Source organism: Ammodytes marinus (genome assembly GCF_949987685.1).
Source record: "Ammodytes marinus genome assembly, chromosome: 15".
Lineage (NCBI taxonomy): Eukaryota > Metazoa > Chordata > Actinopteri > Uranoscopiformes > Ammodytidae > Ammodytes > Ammodytes marinus.
The window spans coordinates 8,149,722-8,161,541 of NC_137219.1; positions in this window are offsets into that span (position 1 = coordinate 8,149,722).

Sequence of the window (11,820 nt, forward strand, 5' to 3'; positions counted from 1 at the left end):
ATGTCTCTTTTTTGTTCTTCTTGTTAATAGTGTAACTATTTCCATGTATTATTCAAGTTGCTGACTGAAGCGGAGAAACACAAAATGGCAATCATTTGTTCTTCCAAACTTTAATAAAAGTAACTCATTGTGTAATTCTTCCAGGGAAGGCGAGAGGATCTTCCCAGCAGTGTGGGTGTATGGAAAGTGGTCAGCTAAAATAGAAAGTGCACGCTGTGAGCCCGCTTCTCCAATGAACACATCTTGTTTGCGTAACTATTTCTAAAGACCGGAACACTCCCCTGGCCTTATGGTCTTAATCACACTCTTGTACAAATGTGCACATAGGAAGACCCACACAGAGACAGACATGCACAACATTTTTGAGGCATTTTGTTCTTTTTTTCCCTTTTTTTTGTATTTTTAAATGAGATTTTGAATAGTGGCTAAACATCAGCAACCCAAGCATTATTCATCCTGATGTGAACCATGAATGCCTGGTCAAAATTGACATGAAAATCCATCAAAAAGCTGTTGAGAGATTTCAAGCAAAACCACTCATTTCAATCGTATCTTGGCGCTAGAGAAAAAGTCATAGAATGAATAGGCCTAACTTTAAGAAATATAAGGATTCATTCTGTGAGGATGGCAAGTTTCTGCACAACATTTCATGGCAATCCTTCATAGAGTTGATAAGATATTTCAGTCTAGAGGTAAAGAGACAGGTGGACCACTTCTCAATCCATCAAATGTTTTTTTTGGGATTCAGCTTTTTTTTTGTAATATTCATCCTTGAACGCCCTGCTCCACACACAGAAACACAGCAGCGCAGACCAACAGAAACCTTCCCCACTGCTTCCCTCTCTGCGGGAGCGAGCACATGAAAGGAGGGCAAAACACATCCTTCTGTCCACCAAATCCCGGCAGACTAAGATGAAGTGCTCTTTCTACCCAGTTTTTTTTTTTTTTACTTTAAAATCTGGATTCAATAACTCCACTGAACTTCAAAAATATACAGACACCCCATGCGCAGACAGACACAGAGACACACACACACGCACACACAATGCAGACTACATGCATGCTCAAACACACCATAAGCATAAACATGCAGCACCAACAAACTCATCACTTGTGCAGACGTGAAGACATGCACATACACTCGCTAAGAGAAAAAAAGCTCTAACCTGTATCTGAAGCATGATTTATTGGTGTTTGAAGGTTGGAGAACTCATCAGAGGCAGTACTCATAGTAAAATGTTTCGAATATAAGGTTTCAAAATATTTCTTTCTTTCTATAATTTTTTTTTTCATCACTTTATTCTGGACTCTTTGGCACTAGAGGCTATTTAGAGAACAAATATTTCAGTGTGATAGTGTGGGGGTATTTTTATGGTTTTCCTTTCTCTTTCGGAGACGTGGTATAATGCCTGATGTAGCTGTTCTTAGGGATTTATGCCTGTGCTGTAACAGTGGTGACAGTTATGTTAGCACCCTCATTATACTAAATGTAAGCTGCCCGGTATTATCCCTAGTAAATATAGCTACTTACTGCTCTATTACTACTAATACTCATATTGAAAACGCTTATCCGGGGTCAGGTTGCGGGGGGCAACACAGTTCCAGTAGGGGACCCCAGACTTCTACTACTACGTCTAAAAATCAAATAGGGTATATTAACCTTACAGTGACCTTATAAAGAAAGTACCAGTTGTAATGCAGTTATGTGGGGGACTGATAGGAAACGGTTGGAGTATACCCTTTCAACCCTTTTATACATAGAACTACACACACACACAAAAAGCACAGTTAATCCCATACAGTTTCAATAAAAGCACACTGATGCTTTGATCTCTCCCATCTCTTGCTGTTTGGAGACATAGGTCCTGCGGTTACATAATGGCCTTCCTCTACACCCTAGCACTGGGTCAGTGTTGATGTACGGACGGAGCCTATGTGTGTTTTTGGACCAGTGTTTTTTTTCTGACTTAAAAGAGAGAGAGGGGCCCTCTATACCCTGCCTGAAACTCCATCAAATACCCCATCATCCCAGACCGAATATCGGGCGGGAATCCAGCAGCTTTCACTGTCTGGATAAACAGGTTTTTGGAGACTTGTGGAATGGTCCATAAAACCTCTGCCAATCCCCTCCTCAAATCCCGGATTCCATTTCCCACACCGAGACTTGAAAGGGTTCAGACCATCCCGGTAACACACTCCCCATAGGGAAGAAGCCCTGGATGTTTCTCTGTAATGGGTTTTCTAAGTCTGTAGGGACAGCAAGGTGTTTCAAAATGCCTTGTTCACATGGGCGATGTAAGACCTGTGTCAGAGTGGACATGGTTGTGGCCATGTGTGGGTGCTGTCACACAAAGCTACAAAATACCTTAACCTTTAGCTTAACCTAGGTTCTTAAAGGCTGTGGCTTTTCTAAACTACTGTCACCACCACCGCCACTGTTGTTCTGATTTGAAATTGATCAGCAACAAACAATGTTATGTTAATGAGGTATAGTATCTCGGAGCATCGTAAAAGGTTTATTGTTTTCAATTTTGAGAATACACTACACAAATAGACTATTTGATAAATGGTTCAAGGACAAACTTCAGAAAAATCTCAGCTATCAAAAGTGATCCTTCACTGCCACCTACTGAGCAGTTGAGGTAAGGCACATATCAACACAACGTAAGTAATACAAGTGTTGATTGCATATCCTTCACCCAGGGGCGTAGCACCAAATTCTGGGCCCCTATACAAAAAGTCCTGATGGGCCCCCTGAAAGGCGGTCTTACGATACACATGGCTCTCTGAGCCAGACAACTCCACAATATTTCATCTGATGAATGACCAAATCATTACTTTTACAGTGTTTCCCCCAGAAAATGTCTTAGTGAAGGAGGTCACTGGCCAGGGTCACAGGAGGCGCGGCGCTCTGGCGAACATTTTGGGGGTATTTTGCTCAAAGATGCCAATGCGCACTATAGAAATAAACAACTGCTTATTTTAATACAAAAATACAACAGACACTGACCTTACAGTTGTGCCATTTTGTTTGCTATGTGCAGGTAACATTTTTTGTGCAAACATGCAGACAGTACAAAGCACAATTAAAGAAAACTTCTACTGTTTTGGTGCAATACTATGCATACACACTAAATTCAAATAATGGACCATACACCTGTGTATGCACATCAAGTGCAAATTCTACTTTTTAAAGTTCCTTTATGGATGGGGGGCTGTGATTATTATGGACAATAGAGGCCTACTGTGATGCGATAGCCTATAATTCATTAATGGTTATTAATAGCATACTTGCTTGATTTCTTTTTAAATACAGAGGTTATTGGTCGTTTTGGAACATGTCTTTCCCAATTTAAAACATAAAAATAAAGCAGCATTGAAAATTCAGAAAATAAATCTTGTTGGTCTGTGTTTTCCCCTAAACTGTCTAAATGTATTTCAAAGACAGTAACAGTGTGGCACTTCTGTAAACTTACTGAAACTTGCCTGGGCCATCACTCTCATGTATTCATCAGACTTTTCTCTGTGCTGTCTGAGCTGATAAATAGGTTGTGTTGCCACAGTGATGTGGAGTCTTAAACTGTTCTAGCTTTGCCAGCACTTATTTCTGTACAGCTAAATATCCCCATAGAAACATTGCTGCATTTATTTTCGCCACCAGTTCAATTCAATGTCGGCTTGCTCCTGCTAACTCTCCCGCACACATGCCTTAGTCATGCACAGGCCCCTGATCTCCTTGCAAGGGTCAGGGGCCTATCACGAGCCAGTCAATTATTTCTTTTTTTGGAATGGCATTGTTCAGTGCCTTCGAAGATCGGGGCCCCACATTTAGCTTGTTAAAAAAAAAAGATTTTGTTTTTATGTTTGATGGGCCCCCCTCTGCCTTGGGCCCCCCCAAGACTGTCACACTTGCACCCGCAGTCCGACGGCCCTGCACACACACACACCAGTTGAAGGAGCTTGTTTCCACATATCTCAAACTACAGTCATCTAAAAGTCAGTTATCTCTTCATAGTGAGATCATTTTCGGTGTGTGTGTGTGTGTATGTGTTCCAGTCCCCATCCTTCCCTGCTATTTAGTCTGGTAGAAACAGATTGAGTTTGTCCCAATACATGATGTCAGATGCAGCATGTCTGTCTGTCTGTCTGTCTATGTCTGTCTGTCTGTCTATGTGTGCGTGTGTGCGTGTGTGTGTGTCTGTCTGTGTTTTTTAGAAACTTTAATATTAACATTGAGCGGCTATATGTTGGAAATGCACTATATCAACGAAGCTCCTCATATTATAAGGAAGCCATGTTTAAGTTTGAGTGTGCATTCTATAGAACACACACACACACACACAAAAACAAAACAAAAATAATGCACATTTTAAAACATAACATCATTTGCATAAATTAGAATTGTAACTTTCTAGAACCCTACACACACTGGGTCACATGACATGTTTGGAATAGAACTCTGTGATGTCACCGTTTTAGAGTATGGAAAGGCTCATTTCAGTTTTAGACACAGACACAGACAGTCACATTATTATCAAACCTCCTGAAATATATATATTAATATCTACAACAGAACTTTGCAAACTTTCCTGGACCTTTCCTGAGCGAAGAAAGATTCACCCACAAGATGTCTGCACTGCCACAGGTACAGAGGTCTATCTGTCTGTCTCTATCTATCTATCTATCTATCTATCTATCTATCTATCTATCTATCCGTCCGTCCGTCCGTCTTTCTGTCTGTCTGTCTGTCTATCTATCTATCTATCTATCTGTCTGTCTGTCTGTCTGTCTGTCTATCTATCTATCTATCTATCTATCTATCTATCTATCTATCTATCTATCTACACATTTTAAAGCACTTTGTGACCCTGTCTGTAAAAAGCGCTAGGCTATATAAATACATCTTACTAACTTACTCTCTCTCTCTGTCCCATTCCAGCTGGCCACCGAGCCACGCGACTTACTGGCTGTATTCGACAAACATCTCCGGGGATTATCCTAGGATAATTTTTCCAAAGCAACAAGAAAACCTAGACTTTTCTTCATTACCTAAAACCCTCATGGAAGTAACGAGGGATGAGGATAAAGACATAAATGGAGAGGAAGAAATGTCTCCTAGACCATGGAGCGGTTTGGGTGACAGTGGGTCAGTGTCATATACTCCTGACTGGGAGATTGAGAGTGAAGAGGAGGGAGACACAGCAACACCAGGTTTGATCATTTTGATTTTTTTAATGAACACACACACAGACAGACAGACAGACAGACAGACAGACAGACAGACAGACAGACACACACACACACACACACAGACAGATAGGCAGAGAGAGGCAGACAGACACAGACGGACGGACGGACAGACACACACACACACACACACACACACAGACAGATAGACAGAGAGAGGCAGACAGACACAGACGGACGGACGGACAGTCAGACAGACACACACAGATAGACAGAGAGAGACAGACAGACACAGACGGACGGACAGACAGACAGACACACAGATACATAATCACAGATACTGAGACACACAGATACATATACAGACAAAGATACAGAACACACACACATACACACACACACACACCCACACAAATGAAAGACAAAACAAAACAACTAACATGGCGTACTCTACTTAACAGATTTCTAAGGACATTGTTTCAACTAAAGACAAATGTTAAGCAGAAAATAAAAAGTCAACGAGGTGTCATGTAGGTCCCTTCAGTACTGTTATATAGTCCAGGAAAGGCTGACATATCTGTTTAAACTTCTCTGCTTTCCCTGATAATTCATATACATATTTTTTTTCCACAGTGGAGGTAGTGTATTGGCTGGATTGTGATGTTGAAATCACTAGAGAGAATGTAGAAGAGCAAACAATCTGCCCCTCATCTCCAACTCAGGACTATATGGTGAGCAGTCCTGTTGGGTTTTTTAATTATTTTTTTAAGATTGTCTTTTTGGGCATTTTTCCTTTTCCATGCTTTATTAGACAGTTGTGTAGAGACAGAGGTTAATGTGTCAGAGAGGGGAATGACACGTCTGTCTGTCTGTCTCTCTCTCTCTCTATCTATCTATCTGTCTGTTTATCTAACGATTTTCAAATTTTCTTCCCCAACAGGATGACTTGGACAGTGATAGAGAACTTCTGGCTCTCTTCAAAACACCCGCCACACCTTCTCCCATCAAATTGGTGAGGATTCCTGCTGTTTTTTTTATTTGTAATGTAACTTTATTTGAACAAGGACAATGTACAAAGGAAACTCTAACATAGGTTGCGTTCCGAATCTCATACTCTTTCTTTTTTCTATTCTACATACTACATCCGACGATAAAAAGAATCTAGTTAGGATGCAGTATGCATACTATTGGGACATACTTTACTCTCTTATTTCATCATAACATTGCGCCTTGATCTTGCCTCTTGCTTTTATATCCGTCGCATCCCCGTTTGTTTTCATATGGAGGCTTCGTCGATGTGACGTCACTTCACGTGCGCAATGGATTGTGGGTCAGAATTTCAACACTAACAATCTTGGCCGCATGAAGTAGGACATCCGGGTACTTCTAACCATCCTAAATCTGGCCACAAGAATCGGGACATCCTAAATCTTTTTCTACCAAACTATATAGTAGAAAGTATGTGATTCGGAACGCAACCCTTGTTTAGAGCAAGAGGAGAGATGCATTGTACCAGGTGTTAGCAAACTGCTATTTTCCTATAGGCTATATAAAAATAGCATTATTTGCACTGATGGTCTCGTTTGCTGTTACATGTTATTCATGATCATCAGAGGAAACATTAGACGTATTTAAAAAGTTCCTTGGAGAAATGTGTGTGATCATTAAAAAGTGTGAAACAGTTTTGGAAAATTTGATTCTGTCTGTCTGTCAGTCTGTCTGTCTGTCTGTCTGTCTGTCTATTTATCTGTCTGTATGTTTGTCAGTCTCTTTATCTGTCTGTCTGTCTGTCCGTTTATCTATCTATCTATCTATCTATCTATCTATCTATCTATCTATCTATCTATCTATCTATCTGTCTGTCAGTCTCTTTATCTGTCTGTCTGTTTATATATCTATATCTACCTATCTATCTGTCTGTCAGTCTCTTTATCCGTCTATCTATCTGTCTATCTGTCTATCTATCTATCTATCTATCTATCTATCTATCTATCTATCTATCTATCTATCTATCTATCTATCTATCTATCTATCTGTCTATCTGTCTGTCTGTCTGTCTGTCTGTCTGTCTGTCTGTCTGTCTGTCTGTCTGTCTGTCTGTCTGTCTGTCTATCTATCTATCTATCTATCTATCTATCTATCTATCTAACCATTTTCAATTTTCTTCCCCAACAGGATGACTTGGACAGTGATAGAGAACTTCTGGCTCTCTTCAAAACGCCCGCCACACCTTCTCCCATCAAATTCAGGAGCAGATACGGCCGCAAGGAAAAGTTCTTCCGTCCACTGTACATCTCCAAAGACGGTCGGCCGAAAGACAGACTACGGATAGTGATGGAAGAGGAAGAGGATCTATACAATCCCACACCTTCCCCCCCACCCTCCCCTCTCCCTCTGAGCACAGACACATTCACAGACACATGCACACACACAGACACACACTCAGACACACACACATACACACACATATTCACACACTCAGACACACACACAGTCACACACACAGTCCCCCCTCGCCCTCACAAGCAGAGGGAAGAAGACTCTAACAACGGATTGGATTTATCTAGCGCTTTTTTCCTAGACACTCAAAGCGCTGCACAGGGCCCATCCATGTTCCATCCATCTACACACAGTCACACCTGTGATGCAGACAAGACAGACACACAGACAGAGGGCTGTGTTGTAAACGAGACAACCATCACACCGACACTGGACTGTGGCTTAAACATGGCGGACACATCGACAGAAGACCATGAGAAGAAAGTTGTTGAGACAGATATGGATTGTGAAGAGATAGAAGTAATTTCTCTCTCTCCGTGTCTCTTTGCCTCTTCCCCCGATGTCCAAATGAATTTATTGATGGATGAGACGGACGCTGAAATGCTGGTGATTATTGTACTTTAACTTTAAGTGTGTACATGTGTTGTTAAAAAGGTGCTATGAGGAACTTTTAAATATTTCTGAAACAGTAAAAAAAAACTTTGATGATCATGAATTACATGTAACAGCAAACGAGACCATCAGTGCAAAGAATGCTATTTTTATATAGTTTTTCTTAATGCCTTTGTCATGGGTATACGCTCACCCAGGAACAACAGCTGGCGTGGTAAAAACACTACCGCTCTTAGTCCAAAGGGGGCGCTAGAATTAACACAAACTGAAAGTTCCTCGAAGCACCTTTAAACAAAACCAGAAAATGAAGCAACAAGATATTTTTTTTTTTTACTATTCCTTCAAATTCAATTATAACTTGTTGATCTCAAAACTATTTTGTGGTGTGTGTGTGTGTGTGTGTGTGTGTGTGTGTGTGTGTGTGTGTGTGTGTGTGTGTGTGTGTGTGTGTGGTGTGTGTGTGTGTGTGTGAGATATGTTTTTATTAATTCTCTTTCCTCTTTCAACAGAAACTCTCTCCAACTTTCTCTGGCACGATTCGCATTCATGTCAAAAGCAGAGAGAGCTTCGACCAAGACGATTCAAACCATTCGACCTATACAGAAGACCACAGCAGCCAAACCGTCCCTCTATTAACACAAGAGAACACAGAGGACGAAAGCCCAAACAAAGCCTTACCATCTGGCATCAAAACACCCTCCACACCTACACACAAGTCCCCCTCAGTCCCTGTACTAACCTCAATGAACGGGACAGACTCGTTATCGTGGGACGGCGATTTTGACGGACATGAAAGCCAAATTGCAGAGTTGATAACGAGTGAAGATACCCTCAAAAGAAGTCACCGAAAGAAATTGAGCTGGTGGAAGCGTGTGGGAAGATGTTTGATGAAGACCAAGGTCCAGCCCGTGAGTGAGGCTGAGATGAGGAGAGCGATTAGTAACCTGTCTACTGAGGGGAAGTGTCAACTGTCTCCACGTGAAACGGTATGGAAGCAGATATGTTAGAGAGAGAGGCAGACAGACAGGCAGGCAGACAGGCAGACAGACAGGCAGACAGGCGGGCGGGCAGACAGACAGACAGACAGACAGACAGACAGACAGACAGACAGACAGACAGACAGGCGGGCGGGCGGGCGGGCGGGCAGACAGACAGACACTGAACATTCGTAGTGGTCTCTTAATTTTTTCCAGAGCTTTATGAGAATACCGTTCAACACTGAGGAACTTTTAAATATTTCTGAAACAGTCTCATTCTTCCTCTGATGATCATAAATTACATGTAACAGCAAACGAGACCATCAGTGCAAAGAATGATATTTTTATATAGTTTTTCTTAATGCCTTTGTCATGGGTATACGATCACCTAGGAACAACAGCTGGCGTGGTAAAAACACTACCGCTTTTGTCCAAAGGGGGGCGCTAGAATTAACACCAACTGAAAGTTCCTCAGAGCACCTTTAAGTCCTTTACTACGTGCTGTCTTACTGTTTGATTTCTGCACATGTTTTTTTTATATATTATCTCAGGACTAACTTTGTCTTATTTCCAATTCTTCCCGACACAGAGCAAGAAGGAAAATGAAGCCTTGAAGACACACACTCCATCTTTCTTCAAGAGAATTTTCTGCTTCAGAAATTGAGACACGCCCTCCCTCCCTCTCTCTCTCTCTCTCTCTCGCTCTCTCTCCCTCCCTCCCTGACTTACTCCTCCCCTTACCCCCTTAGCTTCAATCCTACCTCCTTAATATATGCCCTAGCCCCTTAGTATAGTTCCTACCCCCTTAGTCTAGCCCATTGCCCCTTAGCCAAACTGATGTATGAATGTGTGTGTGTGTGTGTGTGTGTGTGAATGTGTGTGTGAACGTGTGTATGACTGTCTGTGTGAATGGGTGGATGGACTGCATGTGTGTGTATACAGCAATTTGAGTGGTCTTCTGACTAGCAAAGCGCTGTTTACTATCATATGTAAGTCGGTCCAATCACCGTTAAGTTAAGGTGGGTTTTTTGTTTTTCTTGTCTTTGAGCAGACCCCCTCTCCAGTATTTAGCACACTGGGGAGGGGGCCAGAGCACGGGGGCAGCCATAGCACAGAGCTGGCCCTGACACAGTGCCTTGCTCAGGGACACAATGGTAGAGATGGTGTGGGGATTCCAACCAGCGACCTCATGGTTACTGGGAGGCCCCCTTTACCTACTTGTTAGGACATCCTACCATTGCTTACCACCTTAACTTAACTGTGTGAATGTGTGTGTGAATGTGACTGCCATATATAGTGATTTGAGTTTTCCAATAGGACTAGCAAAGAGCTATATATGTGCACTAAATTTATTATCCCCCCCCCCCCCCCGACTTTCTCACCCCCCATTTTATTTTCCCAATAAAACGAAATTATTTCCCCATGTAATTCTTGTGTTGTCGTTCGTCTGGTCAGTAATACACTGTGTGTGTGTGTGTGTGTGTGTGTGAGAGAGGGACACACTGGGTACTCTTTTTTAGCTTTTTATTGACTTTACTCTTGAAATGGTACTTCCTGATCAGTCCCCTCCCTCAAACTACATCTATTTGCCTTGAAAATGTGTGTGTGTGCGTTAAATAGATACTATAGATAGATAGATAGATTTTGTACAGCACTTTGGTCAACTAATGTTATTTTTTAAATGTGCTCTATAAATAAATCTGACTTTTGACTGTTTGCTACCGGACCTGTGCACTGTTAAAGTATTGAGGCGTTAGTTGAATATTTTTCAGTCGGCCATTTTTGAGGAACTTAGTTAGCTATTTATATAAGGTTCCCCCAACTGTATTAATGTGTTTTTTGCCCAAAATTATGCGCGAACATTCCGTTTTTTTTTTAAAGAAACGCGAAAAACACAAAAAAGTCGTAAAAACTTAATTTTTTTTAAAGGTTAGTTTGTCCGCTGATCAACAAGCTCCTGGCAAAAGGCCGATGCTGTAAAACCCCCAAGACGCTCTCAACATGGGCCACTAAGGAGCTACGTAAGATCAAGAGCTGGGCCTAGTTAGAACACACACTAACTCACTCACTCAGCCACGGGACATATCAATATTCTAAAATATCTTCCAACCGGGACAGGGCCTACCTAACTCGTTCATAGTCGGCATTCTACCTGTATTTATACAGGATCGCACATCGGAGTTCTCGTTCTGCGCCTGCTCGAGAATCCCTGCGGAGGATTTCACAAGGAAGTGGAAGGAGACGACGTAAATAGTAGTGTTGTCTTTAGTCTGGAGTCTTTGGTCCAATTCCAATCCAGACAAGTGACGCGGTCCGTTCGAGTGGCAAAATCAGTATATGGTTTAATCATAAAATTAAATAAATTAAAATAAACAACTGTTTATTTGAATACGAAAATACAACACACACTGACCTTACAGTTGTGCATGGCCATCACTCTCATGCATTCATCAGACTTTTCTCTGCGCTGTCTGAGCTGATAGATAGGTTGTGTTGCCACAGTGATGTGGAGTCTTAAACTGTTCTAGCTTTGCCAGCACTTATTTCTGTACAGCTAAATATCCCCATAGAAACATTGCTGCGTTTATTTTCGCCACCAGTTCAATTCATTGTCGGCTTGCTCCTGCTTATGCTCCCGCACACATGCCTTAGTCATGCGCAGGCCCCTGATCTCCTTGCAAGGTTCAGGGGAGAAAAAAGCCAGTCAATTATTTATTTTTTTGGAATGGCAAAAAAAAATAAAAAATAAAAATCGTGGCCACGA